We start from the raw sequence: 20012 nt of genomic DNA, 5'->3' as shown, positions 1-20012 counted from the left end.
CTACTCGTTTGGCACCATCACACACTTGTCATCACTCAATATTTTTCACACTGTTTGTGGCCCATACCTGTCACTCGATGTATTTTTTTTTTTTTAGTACTCAAACTCACCGAACCCAGTGAAAAAAAAAAAAAAAAAAAAACCCAGAAACCGCATGCAGTGAAGGAAGAAGAAGAAGCCACCTAGTGTGAAAGGAAAAAGAAAAAAAAAAGAAGATGAAGAAATGCACGCACTGAACCTAGTGAAGAAAGAAAGAAAAAAAAAGATGGTCAAAAGTTGTGGCTGAGTCTGACAGTGGGTCCCTCCATGTAGTGTTATTTACGAAAATGCCATTGAAAACAGAGTTATGGAAACTGAAAACAGCTAACGTGTGTTTTCAGTTTCCATAACTCATAACTCAAAAATCAGATAATTGAGTAAGGAAAACAGAGTTATGGTGGTGCCAAACGGACTTCTAGCTATGGGTCCCACCATTTTTGAGTTATGAGTTATGGAAACAGAGATATGAGTTATGGAAATTGATGAACAAACACCTTTAAGGATTCACCTTATGTTTGGCTATGTAAAAAATAAATAAATAAAGTGTTGCAAGTGTAGTGGTCTTAAGCGGAGGCCGCTTCAAGAAATTTTTTTTTGAGTGGTCATTAATGAATTTAATTATTAAAAAAATATAATAAAAGGATAATTTCATATATTGAAAGGAAAAAAAAAACGCAAATACATAAAATTTTACAATTTCCTTCTATGAGTTTTCATATTTTGAAATTATTGCATTAGTTTTATTTTCAATGCTACAAACTACATCTCCTTCAAATTTTAGCTAATTTTTTTTTTTAAGGTTTTTTCTTTTTGTTTGAAAGGACCTAATATATTATTAAGATGACCAAAGTTTAATTTTGTTGGACCTAAAAAAATTTAGGGTGGTCACAACTTTTTTTAAGGATAGACAACTCATAAATTAAAAAAAAAAAAAAATATATATATATATATATATTATAACAACTCATAAATTTAAAAAAAAAATATATATATATATATATATATAATTATTACTTTTCCAAGTCAGGGTGATCTTGAGATCACCTTACCTTCAACGTGGAGCCATCCTTGGTCTTTAGGAACCTTTCATAACTGATTCATAGTTGTTTTTGGTATTGAATATTTAAAATGAATAAATTTGAAGAACAATTGTTAATGTAAATTATTTGATATAAATTTAATCACACATTATGATAAGAGTTTGGAGATTTTGTTATTTTTAATACAAAAAATCATTTGAGATATTATAAATTTGAAATGACATCTAACATATGGTCATTTTTGTTGGGTGCATCATAGCACCGTGATTCTAGCCACACTTAATAAAACACCTCATTAAAGAGGTGGTTGGACAAGCCACAAAAGTCAGCCTATTTTCTTCTTGGGCAATGACTTAGGCGTGTTGGACACGTTGAGGAGAAAAAGAAGAAAAGAAATGGAGAAAGTATACCATGTTCGGTATACTAACTCAACATTTGTTTTGAAATTTTCTACCCAATAAACAAGTGACACCTACTTTAAAAAATTACATCAGACTACTCCACTAATCCAAACAAAAGACTATCTTTACCCTGAAATTTTTTCAAAAGCTCGCCCTATGACTCCTCTCTTTCTCATTCTTTGCCTTTTGGAATCTAATTCCCAAATCAACTTTACTCTTCTTTAGTTCTTCTCTACCTCTCTCAGCTATCTTTTTTTTTTTTTTTTTTTTTTTTTTTTTTTTTTTTTTTTCTCTCTCTCTCTCTCTCTCACCCAAACTCCATTCTACCTGCAACTAAAGCTTCCATTTCGCCGCACCGCTCTCCCCAACCTCCAGTTATGACCACACAAACTACAGCAATTACCTCCAGTTCCGACCACCACAAAGCATCGTCCCTACCTGCGGTTCCGACCACCTCTAGGTATTCTCTCGTTGTGGTAATTTTCTCATTTTTTTTTCTTTTAAAAAATATCCATATACACTGATAGCCCTCATCTCTACCTCCAAAATGTATTCAAGCATATAGATGAAGAAAATAGCAATTTGTGGGTAGGTTCGGATCAGGCCAAAAATTTGAAGTTACTATGCTTATCTATTATTTTTACCCATTATATTTATATGAGTGTGTAGTCTAGATTTGTAACGTAAAGATCCTTTTATGGTATTGGAGAATTAGAAGACTTAAAGTTACAAAGAAATAATATAATCTGGAATTCTAAGCACAAATTACATTTGTGTTTACTATAAATTTTTTGTTAATTTTGTTTCCATTATCAGTTATGTTAATAAAATATTTTTATTTTCTGTTATTTATTTATTTGGTTTTTGAAAATTCAAGGAGCGGACTATCAACCTAATGTGGTTTTAGGCTTAGTTGAGTTGTGGTACAAAAGAAAATGCTAGACTAGTAATGGATTTTTCAGAAAATGCTGTTGATACAGTTGGTGACAATGAAAAAAGTGAAAATCATAAAATATAAGGGTAAATACTATGAAATTAAACTTGGAATGCTAGTGAGTTCCCAAGGAGAAGCATATAACCTTTATAATAAGCATGCTTTAAACAAGGGTTTGGCATTCGAAAAGGGGAGATGGTGGATCAAAATTAGATTATGACTGTTTTGAGAATGCTATTTTTTATACCACTTATTGAACTAATAAGTATCACTTAATATGTGCAATATTTGTAGGAATCAACTGTCATTGGAACGATGTTTTAATTGGTTGTGCCTTGTTAAGAGCATCAACAGTGGAAAGGGAGAATGCCAAATCTAAGGGTATTTTAGCATTCAAGCCCAAAATGCTCACTCCATTAGAACTTGTAAAATGTAATTATTGCAAAAAAAAAAAAAAAAAAAAAAACAATTGTGCTACAGTGTGATTCTACATTCTAAAGGTAGAATCGCTCTGTAGCTTAATTGTAAAACCAAATATTAATATTTTATTATATTTACTATTTGCTTTATCAAAGCCTCACTCTCTCACCGACACTCTTATCTCGTCTTTTTTTTTCCTTTCTTATTTTTCAATTCTAATTCTCTCATTCAATCCTTCTCCCTCTCTCGTCCCTGTCTTCCCTTTCTTTTCTTTTCTTTTTCTTTTTTTTTTCCTCTATTTTCCCTTGAATCAAGCCTCCGTGGGTCTCATATTTGGTGGAGCTCATGGTTTAATGTGGCAGATCGGGGTGCTGCTGTTGTCGTGGATCAGGGTGGTGCCGTGCTCGCCGTGACTAAGCTGCTGTGGGTCTCATGGGTTGGTGGAGCTCATGGGTTTGATGTAGGGGCAGATGTGGCAGATCAAGGTGGTGTTGAGGTGGTGTATCAGTGGGTGGTGGATTGATTTGGGTTTGCTGGGTTTGCTGTTAAGATTTGCTGGTGGATTGATTTGGGGTTTCCTGATACTGTTAAGATTTTACTGGGTTTGCTGGGTATGTTTAATGGATTTGCTGGATATGTTTGCTGGGTATGTTTAATGGATTTACTGGGTATGTTTTATTGGGTAGATATGAAGATGGAAGATGGAAGGAGAAGGAGAAGAAGGTGAAAAGCAAAGGAATGGAGGAGTCAGGAAGATACATACCCGTAAAAAAATTCTATTGGGTAAATATATTATTTTAATAAGTATAATAGGAAAATAAAAGTTGGGATTTTAAGTATGTTGTAAAATGGTATAATATAATTGATAAAGTAGTTTTTTGAGATGATAAAATAGAATGAGATAACATTTCTTATTGTGGATGCTCTAACAGATGAGACTATTAAGAAGAAGTGGAAAAGATCAGAAGTGTAAAATATGCAACTAGTTCACTAGCTCCGCAAACTAGTTCTATGGTATATGGTATGTGTTGGAAATTTAGACCCCTTAAACCAACCAGATTGCGTAGCCTAGTTAATTAGCCAAGTTGTTACTTAGTCAAATTAAGCAATTCTAGGTTAAAACAATCAAACAATCATATCAAGAATATATAGCAGCGGAAAAGTAAATAACACAAGATATGATCACCTAGGAAAACCAAATCGGTAAAAAATCTGGAGAGGATTTTACCCACCTATCCTCAAGGCAAACCTGAATCCACTATGAAAGAATCGAAGTTCATACAAAAGGACTACAAGCTCCCCGCTCGACTTCCTAATACTACCCACCAGTAGAACTTACTGATACGATCACGTGCAAGCTCCGAATCCACGGACTCCTTCTTTCTTGGACTCTTCAATCAAGTACAAGCACCCCCGCTTGATATTCTTTAAACTTCAATGAATCTGCAACTGAATGATTATCAAGATGTTGATAACCCTAAGTTTATGTGAAGGAAAGCTCCTCAAAGATCTCACAAGAGATTCACATAAACAGCAATATGAGCAACAAAGATCTTAGAGAGGTTTGGGTACAAAACCCTAAAAATAAAAGGAGGCACAAGAGGCACTCTAATCTCTCCCTCAAAAGTCTCAAAAACGTGTGAAAGTTCAATAAGGGTATACAACACCTTTGAACGTTTAGACCCCAAATAACACAAATACCAATTCAAGCTTTATATCAAACAATTTATGTGCGGAATATGATAACAAGCTTATAACAGAATTGATAGAACAATCTAAGCCAAATATAAACACATCCACAACAGTAAATATAAGGCAAATGTAAAGGGAAAGAAGATGCAAACACACGGACAACACACGATGTGTTATCAAAGAGGAAACAGAAGTTCTCGGCGTAAAACCTCTCCGCCGCCCTCCAAGCGGTCAAATAATCCACTAAAGAATGTAGTTGGGATACATGAACAGCAGAAGACCCTCCAAGCCTAATCTACCCAAGTACCTAAGCCCTCCAAGCTTCTTGCTCCAACGAGGTTACGCCGAACCTATTTCTTCTCTAGCTTCCCGGATTCCGCTACTTGACCATAGCATCAACCAATGTATATTGGTTCCTTTCCAAACTGCTTCCCAAAGCACCAAATGGACCTTCTCACAGACGTGGGTGTGGTGAGACAAGGGTTTGGTAAATGACCTCTCAAGGGTATGACAATGGAGAGGAAGAGAGTAGAGGAATTTGTAGAGTCTCTTTAGATGAAGATTGGGGATGAATCAATCTTGTATTTCTCTAGGGTTTTCTCTCACAAAATTCTCTCTGGAAGCTCTCTCAATATGATGGGTATAAGGGTGTATATATAGTAGGGTGAGAAGGGAATGCAAAACGTCAGTTTTTGCCAAACAGGGCAAGTTGGCGACTTGATCTCGCGGCTTGGCCAAGTCGCGAAATCAAGTCGCGACGTAACGGCCTGGCCAGACTGGAACTTTTGTCCTGTAGCGTGACAGCTGGCGCGACCCTTCAGCTTCCCAGTGTGCCTCTCACGTGACTGCCTTTCGCGGCTTGCCAGTCGCGAACCACCCGCGAGTCCTAGTCGCGAGACTCTGTTTTTCTTGCACACTCTTGAGCTTTTCTTCACATCTTCTCACACACTACCCTTACAATTTTCCCACCTAAATACAGGGTTACTAAGTGCTAAATTACAAGCAAATTGGTCACGGAATAAAGCCAATTAGATGGTTGATTAAATTCAACCTTACAATCTCCCCCTTTGGCTATTCCGTGACAAAACCCTACAACAGACTCTAGACTTAAACGTGAGTTGGGAACAGTTGGAAAACTCACTCACACCTAACTCTAGATTCTGAAAAGCTCTTGAACATATGAATAAGTAACTCCTGAAACACAATAACATAGCAATATCATTGTACGCAGAAAACTTAATATGCATATGGAGCAAAATAAGCATGATCAAGCAAAAATGAACATAGGCATAAAAGCAATAATTCATGGCAAGATCAACACCAGTAGTCACTTAAGCAAAAGTGATTACTATGTTCATTCACACAAGGAATGAACATCCGGACATGCAAAAATGATAAACTCAATTGAAGAGAATCATTTGCAAGTCCAACACTCAACCAATGCATACAAACATATATGCATCTAGGAACAATCCTACAAGGGCACAAGAGTGTTGTACTTAGGGTAATGCAAAGCATTAACAAGTACCAAAACACAAAGCACAAAGGCTGCATAAGCAAAGTTTTTGCAAATACATGGCACAAACCATACAAGCCTACAATCATGCAAAAGTGCTAGAAACAACCCTCAAAGCTTACAAAAGCAACAATGGGTACAAAAGACAAACAAACAATGCTAAAAGCTGAATAACATCATACTATATAAGTGCTGAAATAAACAACTACTACCAATAATTCACATATTGAGAGTTTTAAAACAAACTTAAACCAGTGTATAAAGCAAAAAGACTTTTTCAACAAAAATATTTAAACTCCCCCTTTCAATTCCAAAATGCACAATGTACAAACTCCCCCTTTCAGTATGCACCCTTCTTTTTAGTCTTCAGCTTCATTTCCCCTTGCTATGCTTCAATTATCTCCCCCTTTTTGGCACGAATAGCTAAAGGCTGTCTTCCAACTTCTGTTGTATGTTATCTAACTGTAACTCAATGGTTCCGAGACGCATTTGAGTTTGATTATGAAAGGAGTTGAGAAGTCGTTCTAAGTCCGAAATCCGATGTAGCACGGTTTCAGTGAAATAACTTTGTTTTGGCATTTGGAAACCAGGTGGAATAGACGGAGTGCCGGTTGATTGTGCAGGAGGAACTGTAGTAGGAGCAGATGGGGATGCCTGTGTGGATGGCTCAGTCTTAGGTTTCTTGGAAGAGTGGCTCTGGCTTGCTTGGAGAGAGTAGTGGGATATTGGTCGGGAACGAGTCAATACTCTCTCATTTGATGAAGGGCTAATACCTTTACTAAGAACAATCTTCATGACTAGACTGCAGAAGGGAAGAATTGTTCGTGTTGCTGAACGGGCCGATGTTTTCCCGATGATATGGAATATATGAGCACAGATGTCTATTGGGGCACCAGAAATAAGATCACACAGAAACTTAGCCCTTCCTAGGTTGATGAAGGTAGTGTTTGACAGTGGATAGAGATTGGAGAACATGATTAGCTTCAAGGTTGTCAATTCTGGAGAAAATAAGGCAGTGCTTATAGATGATCCTGTGCTTCCCACTTCATGTTCAGTTCCCAGAACATGAAGGATGTCTTGTGCATGAAGTTCGCGATCATCGTATGGAGTTCGATCCACATCTTTTGGTCTGGTTATGTGAAGAATCTTAGCAATGGAGTCTGGATTTATGGAAAATTCTGTTCCTCGAACCCAGCATTTTAACTCGACTCCTGTGTATCTGGCATTTGAAAAGAATTCCTTGACCAAATCTTCAGTTGGATCCTCAAACTTGCCAAATAAGTCAGTCCAATCTCTTCCTTCAAATATCTTAGGGATAAATGTTGCCTCTAGAGTATCAAACTTGACCACTCTTTCCACAATGGGAGTGGACTCTTTGAAGATATCGGTGTAGGTCTTTGAGTCAGTAGGAGTCCTGAACCTTTGAAATGTAGATTCTTCGGATGACTTATACGATAAACGAGTCCGTTTAGCAACCGGGGTTGGCGGATCATCAGTGACAATGCCTTTGCCTCTGGATGAACAACGAGATATCTGCAACAATGTTGACATACAGAAAAGAACCAAAATGCAATAGCACAGGAAGCAAACATCAGATTGCTTATTGTCAGGAAAGAAAAGACCAGATTTTTCACAAAAGCACAATAACAACACATTAACTAGACTAACCACAACTCGGAACACCAAATATCATGAGTGGCAGAACATTTCAGAACAGATACTCACAATATTACACATGACAAAATGCCAAAAACATAATATGAGGAATGCACCACATTCTAGAACCACATCATATAACACCGTCTTTCAATAGACAAACTCATGAACAAAAAAAATCACAGAGAACCACAGTATGGGCAAGATAAAACCATCAAAACACACAACATACAAACCCATAGACACATGTTCAAACCCATTACAACTCAACACAACAGGGACACTATTCACACCAAAAAGATACTTGAACCAAGTACAATGAAGGAAGATAGAAAGAATCCATACCTTTCTTTTGCTGTTTGATGAAGACATGATGTAAAAATGGATACTTTTTCAGTGAGAAACGGAGTGTTTGAAAGAAAAATGGGGAAGACAGTGAACAGTCATAAAACTTCGAGGGAAAAACTAAAAAACGATTTTAAAAACTGTCTTTAAAACGCAAAACATGCGTTTTTCGCGACTTATCCAAGTCGCCAGTAAGTCGCCAGATCAAGCCGCGAAACACTGTGAAGGAAAGATTCTAGAAAAATCTTCTAAGTGTTTTTCGCGACTGGAAGGTTTAGTCGCGAAGGAGTCGCGAGCTGAGCCGCGAAAATCACTGAGTAACCCTCGCGATTGGACCTTCCACCCGCGAACAAGCCGCCAAAATGAGCCGCGAAAAGAGCAAAACACAAATTTTTCAAAAATTTTCTAAGTATTTTTCGCGACTAGAGTAGTAACTCGCCAGTAAGTCGCGAAAATCTCTGACTGAGCTCGCGACTGGGGCTTGCGACTGTGCTGACCCGCGACTTAGTCGCCAAAACAGGGTACCACTGTTTTTGAGAAAATTTCACAATTTTGGAAAAACAAAGTACTTTCCAAAAACAAAACAAAAATACTCAAAAATCTTTTTGTGTTTGTCCACTAAGATTGAGCATGTGAAAACACATTTAAACAAGTACAATCACACAAATGAATATGGCATTCGTTGAACATAGACTTGTGTGATGTGTGTGGATATCAAAAATGAGATAGTTCTTAGTCCAATGTGAAGCTTCAATGATCAATTCAATCAAGGCATACACAACTAGCACTAGATAATGTGACCTATCTCAATTATAGAAACATGCATATATGACCTCCCACAAGTACTTGATACCAATACTTTGAAGCTTTTCATTTGGCTCCATATTCAACATATTGTTTGCAACATTTGAGCAAAGAGAATCTCATTGTGAGATAGATGCCTGAAATTTTTGATATTTCAATTGATGAGTTAGCCTTTGGCTTTTTGAGCATCACACATTTTATTTTGGTCGCTTTCCCTTTTTCCTAGTCAAATACTAGTTTGTGCGACAGGCTTTTGCAGCTCTATATCTCTTTTCATTTGGAGATTTACATTTAGAGAGCTCTTTTAAAGCAAAAAAAATAAAAAGTGGGAAGATATATAGGCATGAGTCTATGCATGTCTCAAGATCAACAAAACCATTCACTAATCATTCATGACAAGGTTGAAGATCTATTTACAACAATCACATAGATTTCAGAATTTCTTTCACAATGATATGAGTGCATGATAGACAAGCTATGCTCGTTAAATGCACAAAGCCATAAGTACAAAGGTACAGGGCAAAACATGCTTGGAGACAAAACTCAACAAAGTGATCAAACTTTTTGGATTTTCAACTTTTTATGTGTTTTTGGATTTTTGACACAAAAACAATAGAAGAAAGATTTAAAAAAAACTTAAACACAAACAAACCACAAATTAAACAAATGCTCAAAAACACAAAGCAACTAACCAATCTTATCCACAAATCATAGGAAGAATTGATGCATGGACACGTTATGATGCTTATGCATGAGTACCCTTTGTCACCCACACGTCACATGCGTTTGGGGTGATATCCTTGATGGATCGGGTACGAGAGTTAGGACTTTCAAACCTCCTGTTGAAGCTCTCCAAGCAGGTGGTGAAGGCGCCAATCATTTTCATCACGTCCGTCATTCCGGGATCATGGTTTTGGCTCCTTGATTGCTCACCACCCCAAGACCTCAAGACATTTCTTCTTCCTCGTGACCGAGATACACTCGCATTGTTGTCTGCTCTTAGCTTTTGACAGTTGGGTCTAGTGTGTCCTTGCAGTCCGCAATAGTGACAAATATAGTTTATTCTAGGACCCTGCTGCTGTCTTGGAAGAGATCTTCCTCTAGCTCCAAATCTGACTTCAGATTGATTTCGGGACTTGTTGAATTCCCGTTGATTTGCCACATTCTGTTTCTTCTTGACCTCAACTTTCTCTGGAGTAGGCTTATCAACAGCCGTCTCATTGGTTTTTACAAACTTTACTTCCTTGGTGACTTTGGCTGATGAGCTGCTCCCTCCGGTATATCCCAACCCGGACTTGTCTGAGGCATGTTTTTGGGATGAAATAACATCATCTAGCTTCCTGGAGGAGATCCTATCTACCTTGGCATGAGATTGTACTACCTCTTGCTCAAGGAATCTCACTTTAGTGTAAGCTTCTGATAGCTCACCATTAAGTGTTTCAATTTCACATTTTGCCTCCTTATATCGTGCCAGGAGACTTTTGTAATCTTCCTCAGCTCTCTTCATCTTCTTGATGGCTGCATTAGCCACTTTAGCATATTCACCGGTCTTCTCAAGGAGCGAGTTGTAAGTCTCTTGCAATCCCACCGTTTCTCCAACTTCCTCATCTTCAGACTCTTCGACTATTCCCATAGACTCCAAATCAGAATGTTCCCCAAGCTCTTTTACAAGTGTACCCAACTCATCCAAAGTCTCCACATGTGCAATGGTCATGAAAGCGGAGTAATTTCCTTCTCTGTCACAGCCATCTTCAGAGTCAGAATTTGATGAATCAGCATCACTCAAAGTTGTGGCATAGACCTTTCCTTTTGTTTTCAAATAATTGGGACATTCCTTTTTGAAGTGTCCATGTCCATTACACTCGAAACACACAATGTCCGAGGAAGATTGAGACTCCTTCCCTTCTTTCCTCGTAAACTCTTTCCTATCACCTCTTGAAGATGAAAATTTCCTATCATTGAATGGTTTTCCACTGTTCTTCATCTTCAGGAATTTTCGGAAGTTTTTCGCCAGATATGCTACTTCCTTCTCCACTCCATCTTCTTCTGAAATATCATGAGATGCTACTCTCTTATCAATTGTTTTAAGAGCAAGTGATTTGCTCTTCTTCTGTGAGGGCAGGGACAACTCATATGTCTGCAGAGAACCGACCAGCTCCTGAACCTTGATTTCATCAAGATCTTTGCTCTCTTCAATGGCTGTAACTTTAGCACGAAAACTTTCTAGTAGTGACCGAAGGATCTTCCTTACAATCTTTGAGTCCTCCGTCTTTTCTCCCAAGTTAAATTTACCAACAACCACTTCATTCAGTTTGCTATAAAATGAATCAAATGACTCTTCATCACTCATTTTTAACTCCTCAAAGCGAGTGGTCAGCATTTGAAGTTTTGTGTCCTTCACTTTCTTAGTTCCCTCATAGGTTGTCTCCAGAATTTCCCATGCTTCCTTAGCAATGGAGATGTGAGAAATCCGGTGGAATTCTTCAGAAGAAACACCGCAGAAGATAGCATTCAATGCCTTGCTATTTGCATTTGCTGCTGTAAGAGCATCCTTATCCCAATTTGCCTTAGGAGCCTCCGGTTTAGTCCAACCTATATCAACTGCATCCCACACAATCTCATCCATAGAACACAAAAACGCCCTCATTTGGACTTTCCAAAATGCATAATTATTACTATCAAAAAATGGTGGAACATTGAGAGATTGAGACCTATCCATCTCACCAAGGGGTCAAGGATCACACTCAAGTATTAAAACCACAACAAGTGCACCTGCTCTGATACCAATTGAAAGTTCAATAAGGGTATACAACACCTTTGAACGTTTAGACCCCAAATAACATAAATACCAATTCAAGCTTTATATCAAACAATTTATGTGCAGAATATGATAACAAGCTTATAACAGAATTGATAGAACAATCTAAGCCAAATATAAACACATCCACAGCAGTAAATATAAGGCAAATGTAAAGGGAAAGAAGATGCAAACACACGGACAACACACGATGTGTTATCGAAGAGGAAATCGAAGTCCTCGGCGTAAAACCTCTCCGCCGCCCTCCAAGCGGTCAAATAATCCACTAAAGAATGTAGTTGGGATACATGAACAACAGAAGACCCTTCAAGCCTAATCTACCCAAGTACCTAAGCCCTCCAAGCTTCTTGCTCCAACGAGGTTACGACGAACCTATTTCTTCTCTAACTTCCCAGATTCCGCTACTTGACCATAGCATCAACCAATGTATATTGGTTCCTTTCCAAACTGCTTCCCAAAGCACTAAATGGACCTTCTCACAGACGTGGGTGTGGTGAGACAAGGGTTTGGTAAATGACTTCTCAAGGGTATGACAATGGAGAGAAAGAGAGTAGAGGAATTTGTAGAGTCTCTTTAGATGAAGATTGGGGATGAATCAGTCTTGTATTTCTCTAGGGTTTTCTCTCACAAAATTCTCTCTGGAAGCTCTCTCAAAATGATGGGTATAAGGGTATATATATAGTAGGGTGAGAAGGGAATGCAAAACGTCAGTTTTTGCCAAACAGGGCAAGTTGGCGACTTGAACTCGCGGCTTGGCCAAGTTGCGAAATCAAGTCGCGACGTAACGGCCTGGCCAGACTGGAACTTTTGTCCTGTAGCGTGACAGCTGGCGTGACCCTTCAGCTTTCCAGTGTGCCTCTCACGTGACTGCATTTCGCGGCTTGCCAGTCGCGAGCCACCCGCAAGTCCTAGTCGCGAGACTCTGTTTTTCTTGCACACTCTTGAGCTTTTCTTCACATCTTCTCACACACTACCCTTACAATTTTTCCACCTAAATACAGGGTTACTAAGTGCTAAATTACAAGCAAATTGGTCACGGAATAAAGCCAATTAGATGGTTGATTAAATTCAACCTTACAACGTGGCTTAGGGTTTCCTTTATATAGTGGGAGAATTAGATCTGAAACCCTAATCCTTAATGGGCTTAAGTTGCTGTTTGGGCCGACTTAAAATTCTGCAGATACGATTTTCGATCGATCGAGCTTGTTCTTCGATCGATCGAACCAGGCAGAATACGAAGTCTTTTTTCTGCAGCTTGTATGTTCTTGAATCTTGACTTGAATCACCTTGAGCATTGTCTAATAAAACCTATAGACTCTAAGATCTATATCTAGACAAGTTTGTGTTCACGATTTGCCAATTGTTCTAAACATTTAGAACCTAACAGTATGTTCAAAATTACTATTTTAGTCTCTCTTTTTTTCATAGCTTTGCTTGTTAAGTTAAACCATTTTTTACTATTTCCTCTTTTACTTAGGAGATATTCAATCATCATTATTTTCCCCGGAGTTATCTATTGCTTATCCCATGTTTAGTTATACATGAATGCTTCAAGAAAGTACCTTAATGTCACGTACAATATGTTACTTTATAAACTTTTTACATTAGGAAGAAAAAAAAAAAAAAAAAAAAGAAGAAGGCCCTTTAACAAATAATTTTTTTTTTCCAGGGCCCTACCACAAGATTCTAAAGAATAATGGAGAACGTTTTTGGACAGTTTTTTGGGATAGCAAACTGCATAGATATATGCACAACTAGTGGACAATATTTTTGGGCAACATATTTGACTTGGACAGTTTTTTAGATGGAATATCTAACAATTTGGACAATTGATACCTTTTGTAACAACTCTTTTGGATACATTTTGTAACTAATGTGGCTAAACAAAAATGTTAGATTCTATATGAAAATGATGAATATTTTTGAATGTAATGGTAAAGTTCATTTCTATACTTGCATCTTTGAATAAGACAATTGTAGATGAAGGTCGTAAAATTCATTAAGGGAGAGGCTGATAATTTTGGAGGGTGATTACAGTTCCTCCCATCTAGACAATTTGCAAATAGTCTTGGAGATGACTTCGGAGTTCTCATTTTCTTTTGCTTAAAATTAACCTTACAAAGGACTTTTGTTCAATATGATCAAAATTTAATTGTATTAAGATGAACTAAATACATTGATGTACCCTCTAATTTGTGTTGCCAAAATGTTTATCCATTCAATCTTCAATTTTTCTCAAATCCAACAATTATAATCAATTTACAAAACAATTTAATACATCAAATTTGAATTTGAGCTTTATGAGTAAATTGTTGTGCAATCATAAAATTCTGCTTAAAACTAGATCAGTCTTTACTTCAGAATTTTTTTTCACCTTTGGGCGAGGTCCACCTCTATATATAATGATGAAAACTCAAGCATTCTTTATTGTATCCTAATTGGCTTGAAGATAATATTTGCAATTACAAACTTGAAAACAATATCTCAGCGAAAAACAAAGTTGAAAACAATATAATTGTCCGCTATTCATATATGAAAGTTGTATGACAAACATGAAATGAAACAATCTACTTATAAGACTTTTTTCTTAAATTATGGCTCTCAAAAGTCAAGACAACTTGCGATCATACAATTGCCTAAGTAGAAGACCTCAAATGTCTTCTTTTTCTCAACATTCATAAATATAGATAGTGAGACAATTTGCAAATCACATCTTCCATCAATAACCCAACATAAGCTACTTGATATTCTCTTTCAATGTTTTACAACATTTGAGCTCCAGCCTTGGAGATTTATCTGTGCAAAAAAGAAAAAAAAAAAGAAAAAGAAAAAAAGAAGGCACTCACATAAGAATAAGAAATTAAAGTACCTAGCACAATCATAGGCATTAAACAGTACTAGTAATTGCAGAGTAAAATACAAAACTATATGAATAGCTTTGCCACTACAAATTTCCAACAAATCTGATGGTATCAAAAACAAATTCAAAGAAAGAAAACAGAATTTCATTCACTCATTTTGGAAATAATTAAACCCCAAACTTTTACTAAATGAAATGTATAAATTTAATAAAACGAAAATGATATCCACCAATGAAAAAGTCATGAAAGAAAATGGTAATAGCTGTGTAGTAAGTATCACCAGCAACAATGACATTGAAGACACAATTAAGAACATCAAACGTGCTAATAAGCACGTTATGTGTTATATCATACCTTTACGGCTTTACCAACAGTAAACTAAGACAAACTTTTACTAAATGAAATGTATAAATTTAATAAAACGAAAATGATATCCACCAATGAAAAAGTCATGAAAGAAAATGGTAATAGCTGTGTAGTAAGTATCACCAGCAACAATGACATTGAAGACACAATTAAGAACATCAAACGTGCTAATAAGCACGTTATGTGTTATATCATACCTTTACGGCTTTACCAACAGTAAACTAAGACAAACTTTTACTAAATGAAATGTATAAATTTAATAAAACGAAAATGATATCCACCAATGAAAAAGTCATGAAAGAAAATGGTAATAGCTGTGTAGTAAGTATCACCAGCAACAATAACATTGAAGACACAATTAAGAACGTCAAACGTGCTAATAAGCACGTTATGTGTTATATCATACCTTTACGGCTTTACCAACAGTAAACTAGACAAAGTATTGTACCTGTCAAAGAATATGACTAATTCCTCTTATCAAAATTATCCATTGACTGCCTACCTTCTCCTACAATGAGCTCTCTGCATACAAAACTTCCTTGCAACCACCTTTTCTTTTGTACCACAACTCTATTTAGCCTAACACCACGTTAGGTTGATAGTCCGCTCCTTGAATTTTCAAAAACCAAATAAATAAACAACAGAAAATAAAAATATTTTATTAACATAATTGATAATGGAAACAAAATTAACAGAAAATTTATAGTAAAAACAAATGTAATTTGTACTTAGAATTCCAGATTATATTATTTCTTTGTAACTTTAAGTCTTCTAATTCTCCAATACCATAAAAGGATCTTTATGTTACAAATCTAGACTACACACTCATATAAATATAATGGGTAAAAATAATAGATAAGCATAGTAACTTCAAATTTTTGGCCTGATCCGAACTTACCCACAAATTGCTATTTTCTTCATCTATACGCTTGAATACATTTTGGAGGTAGGGCTGAGGGCTATCAGTGTATATGGATATTTTTAAAAAGAAAAAGAAAAAAAATATGAGAAAATTACCACAAAGAGAGAATACCTAGAGGTGGTCGGCGGAACCACAGGTAGGGGGTGCTTTGTGGTGGTCAGAACTGGAGGTAATTGCTGTAGTTTGTGGTGGTCACTGGTCATAACTGGAGATTGGGGAGAGCGGTGCAGCAAGGAAACAGAAGTTGTAGTTGCAGGTAGAATGGAGTTTGGGTGAGAGAGAGAGAGAGAGAGAGAGAGAGAGAGAGAGATAGAGAAGAACTAAAGAAGAGTAAAGTTGATTAGGGAATTAGATTCCAAAAAGCGGAAGAAGGGGAAAGAGAGGAGTCATAGGGTGGGGTTTCGAAAAAATTTCAGGGTCAAGATGGTCTTTTTGTTTGGATTAGTGGGGTAGTCTGATGTGATTTTCTGAAACAGGTGCCACTTGTTTATTAGGTAGAAAACACCAAAACAGATACTGAGTTAGTATTACCGAAGCATGATATACTTTCTCAAAGAAATGGGTTGATGCATTAAGGCTATTCGACATTTAGGGGAGGAGAAATTATAAGGTCCATATGGTGGACAAGTGACGTGGTCCACTATTCTACTTAGGCTCCACTTGGGAGTTCACAAGGGAATAGAATGGAATGGAATGGAATGAGATAATCATAAGGGAATGGAAAGGAATGGAATGGAATGAAATGTATTTAAGTAAGGGAAATGAATGGAAAAGAATGGAATAGAATGGAATTAAGTAACCTTGATTGGATGTTTTAAAATAAAGGAATGGAAAAGAATGAAAAGGAATGGAATGTAAGTAATCCTGTTTGGGAGCAACATGGAGGGAATGGAATGGAATCATTTTATGACAATATTACTTTTAGACCCTTATTTTAAAATAAAGGGTTTAATATATAGGGGTATTTTGGGATTTTTAGTAAAAAAATTATTAAATCTAATTCCATTCCCTCTCATTCCTCCAAATTTCGGGGGGAATGAAAATTTGAGGTTTTAAGGGAATAGAGAGGAATGAGTGTTCCCTCCTACCCATTTCATTCCCTCCCACTTAAACTCCCAAATAAGGGAATGAACTTTCCATTCTCTCTATTAAAACTCCCAAACAAGAGAAGGGAAGAATATTCTAAAATTATTCTTTTTATTCCTTTCCATTCCATTCCATTCCCTCTTCCCAAGCGAAGCCTAAGGCTCAAACCTATTTAAAATTGCTGAGTTAAAATTTTTTTTTAAACAAAAACTGATTACTGACTCAGCAATTTTAAACAAGTAGAGCCTTTTAGTAGAATGGTGGACAAGTGACTTGGTCCACTAAAGGACTGTATAATTTCTCTTAGGGGAGAGCTTTAGAGTCATCAGCTTCGCCTACTGCCTTGTCAGGGTCGTCAGCTTTGCCTACGACCTCGTTAGGGTCGTCAGCTTTAGGGTCGTTAGCTTTGCCTACTCTCTCGTCAGGGTCATCAGCTTTACCTACAACCTCGTTAGGGTCGTCAGCTTTAGGGTCGTCAGCTTTGCCTACTTTCTTCATCAGGGTCATCAGCTTTGCCTACGACCTCGTCAGGGTCGTCAGTTTTAGGGTCATTAGCTTTGCCTACTCCCTCGTCAGGGTTGTCAGCTTTGCCTATGACCTCGTTAGGGTCGTTAGCTTCACCTGCACCCTTCAGCTTTATTAGCGTCAGCTACCTATCTTCATTGCCTAAGGTTTGATCAAGTCAAGAATACATTGGAGCCGTCAACTTTAGAGTCATCAGCTTCGCCTAGTGCCTTGTCAGGGTCGTCAGCTTTGCCTACGACCTCGTTAGGGTCGTCAGCTTTGCCTACTCTCTCGTCAGGGTCGTCAGCTTTGCCTACTCTCTCGTCAGGGTCGTCAGCTTTACCTACAACCTCGTTAGGGTTGTCAGCTTTAGGGTCGTCAGCTTTGCCTACTCCCTTTGTCAAGGTCATCAGCTTTGCTTACGACCTCTCAGGGTCGTCAGCTTTGCCTACTCCCTTCGTCAGGGTCGTCAGCTTTGCCTACTCCCTCGTCAGGGTTGTCAGCTTTGCCTACGACCTCGTTAGGGTCGTCAGCTTCGCCTGCACCCTTCAGCTTTATTAGCGTCAGCTACCCATCTTCATTGCCTAAGGTTTGATCAAGTCAAGAATACATTGGAGCCGTCAGCTTTAGAGTCATCAGCTTCGCCTACTGCCTTGTCAGGGTCGTCAGCTTTGCCTATGACCTCGTTAGGGTCGTCAGCTTTGCCTACTCTCTCGTCAGGGTCGTCAGCTTTACCTACAACCTCGTTAGGGTCGTCAGCTTTAGGGTCGTCAGCTTTGCCTACTCCCTTTGTCAAGGTCATCAGCTTTGCCTACGACCTCTCAGGGTCGTCAGCTTTGCCTACTCCCTTCGTCAAGGTCGTCAGCTTTGCCTACGACCTCGTCAGGGTCGTCAGCTTTAGGGTCGTCAGATTTGCCTACTCCCTCGTCAGGGTTGTCAGCTTTGCCTACGACCTCGTTAGGGTCGTCAGCTTCGCCTGCACCCTTCAGCTTTATTAGCGTCGGTTACCCATTTTCATTGCCTTAGGTCAACTCGTCGGCTATGCGGTGAGCTTCGTGGACTCCCTAACATTGTCACTTACTAATGGGAAAGATTTAAAATTGCTGAGTTAAAAACAGCTTCAGTAAAAGACTTAAACCTGTTTAAAATTGCTGAGTTAAAATTTTTTTTTAAACAAAAACTGATTACTGACTCAGCAATTTTAAACAAGTAGAGCCTTTTAGTAGAATGGTGGACAAGTAACTTGGTCCACTAGAGGACTGTATAATTTCTCTTAGGGGAGAGCAGAAGAAAAAAGAAATTGGCTAAAGCAAAGTCAAGGCAAGTGAGGTGCATTTATTGTGATTTGATGTCAAGAGTGTGAAAGGAAGAAAAGAATGAAAAGATGAAGAAATATAAAATAAGGCCATTCGGCCATTTGAAGAAGGGTGAAGAGGAGAAGTCCCAGGGTGGAGAAATAACAATAAGGTTCTCAAAGGCGGACAAGTGACGTGGTCAACCATTCCACTAAAAGACTCTTACTTCTTTAAAATTGCTAAGTTAAATTTTTTTAAAAAACAGAAACTTATTACTGACTCAGCAATTTTATACAAGTGGGAGTCTTTTAGTGAAATGGTGAATAAGTGACGTGGTCCATCAGAGGACTGTATAATTTCTCCAGCGAGTGAGACTGAGGACGGTGCAGTCTTGAAGAACTACGTGACTGAGAGCAAGCAAAAGAGAAGAGAAAAATAGAGAGAGTAAGAGAAAATTGTGAGAGATACACAGTGAGTAAAAAGAAAAAGAGAGTTTTTTCTTTGCTCAAGTTGTATCTCTAAGTGGAGTCCAAATCTTCTGTCCCATTTTTCGCGTACCACTTTATGTTCCACAAATAAAAGAGATGGAAATATAATCACGCACTTAAAAATTACAAAAATAACGAAGGAAAAAAAAAAAAAAACTTCAATTATTGAAAAGAGCCACATCCCTAATCACAGTATGACCATTTGATTAATTATTTTTTTCTTAGTCATGTTTTCCACACTTGAAAGTACATACGGAGGTTGTGCACCAGTCCACTACAATAATATTGATTATCTACAAAAAATTTTACCAAACTAAAAATAAATAAAATTGGTTATGAGTTATGACATGCCAAAGGCAAGCACCCACTTATACATTTTAATTTTATTATAAGAAAAATTATTGTTGCAATTGGGCTGAAAGCCTTTAACTCTCTAAACAGAAGTTACTTTGAAAACTTTTTTTTTTTGGGGGAAGAAATATGGATATGCATAGAAACTATAAATAGTTAAAAGTCTATTACAAGATTTGCAGTCTTAATCGAAGGCTATAAAATCCTCCACCACAGGCCGCAGGTTATGGAAAAAAAAAAAACATAGTTACTATTACTAGAGGAACTGAAGCCTTGCAAAGGCATTTGCAGTTATTGGCTTCACCAAATTTGACAATGTTGCAAGAATGTTTTTTCTCTAATTCTCCATCTAGTTGGATTGGTAAAATTTAATCTAAATAACGAAATGGATCCATTTAAAATGAAGATTTTAATACAATATGGAATACACCCATTCATTATCAAATGAACTTGGGATGTTTCAATGACACAAAG

The 20012-nt window shown here is 37.4% G+C and overlaps 2 long non-coding RNA genes across 6 annotated transcripts; one reads left to right on the top strand and one right to left on the bottom strand.

The window, feature by feature from the left end:
* The first annotated feature begins 1539 nt into the window (after nt 1-1539).
* Nucleotides 1540-13617, top strand: LOC136063340 (uncharacterized). Of its 4 annotated transcripts, none has more exons than XR_010625025.1 (3): nt 1743-1940; nt 2709-2795; nt 13335-13617. It is a non-coding gene; the product is annotated as an uncharacterized LOC136063340 (long non-coding RNA). The 4 variants fall into 4 exon arrangements; XR_010625024.1 differs by lacking the exon at nt 13335-13617 and adding an exon at nt 3197-3713; XR_010625023.1 differs by lacking the exon at nt 13335-13617 and adding an exon at nt 3150-3713.
* Nucleotides 13618-14165: 548 nt separating this feature from the next.
* Nucleotides 14166-16167, bottom strand: LOC112017722 (uncharacterized). 2 transcript variants are annotated; one of them, XR_002883501.2, is made up of 3 exons: nt 15791-16167; nt 15395-15501; nt 14166-14461 (listed from the first exon to the last, which is right to left on the bottom strand). It is a non-coding gene; the product is annotated as an uncharacterized LOC112017722 (long non-coding RNA). The 2 variants fall into 2 exon arrangements; XR_010625026.1 differs by having other exon boundaries at nt 15926-16167.
* Between the last annotated feature and the right edge of the window lie 3845 nt (nt 16168-20012).

This window comes from Quercus suber, unplaced genomic scaffold (genome assembly GCF_002906115.3).
Source record: "Quercus suber isolate HL8 unplaced genomic scaffold, Cork oak 2.0 scaffold_513, whole genome shotgun sequence".
In the NCBI taxonomy this organism is placed as follows: Eukaryota; Viridiplantae; Streptophyta; class Magnoliopsida; order Fagales; family Fagaceae; genus Quercus; species Quercus suber.
This window is presented reverse-complemented; position numbering and strand designations above follow the sequence as displayed.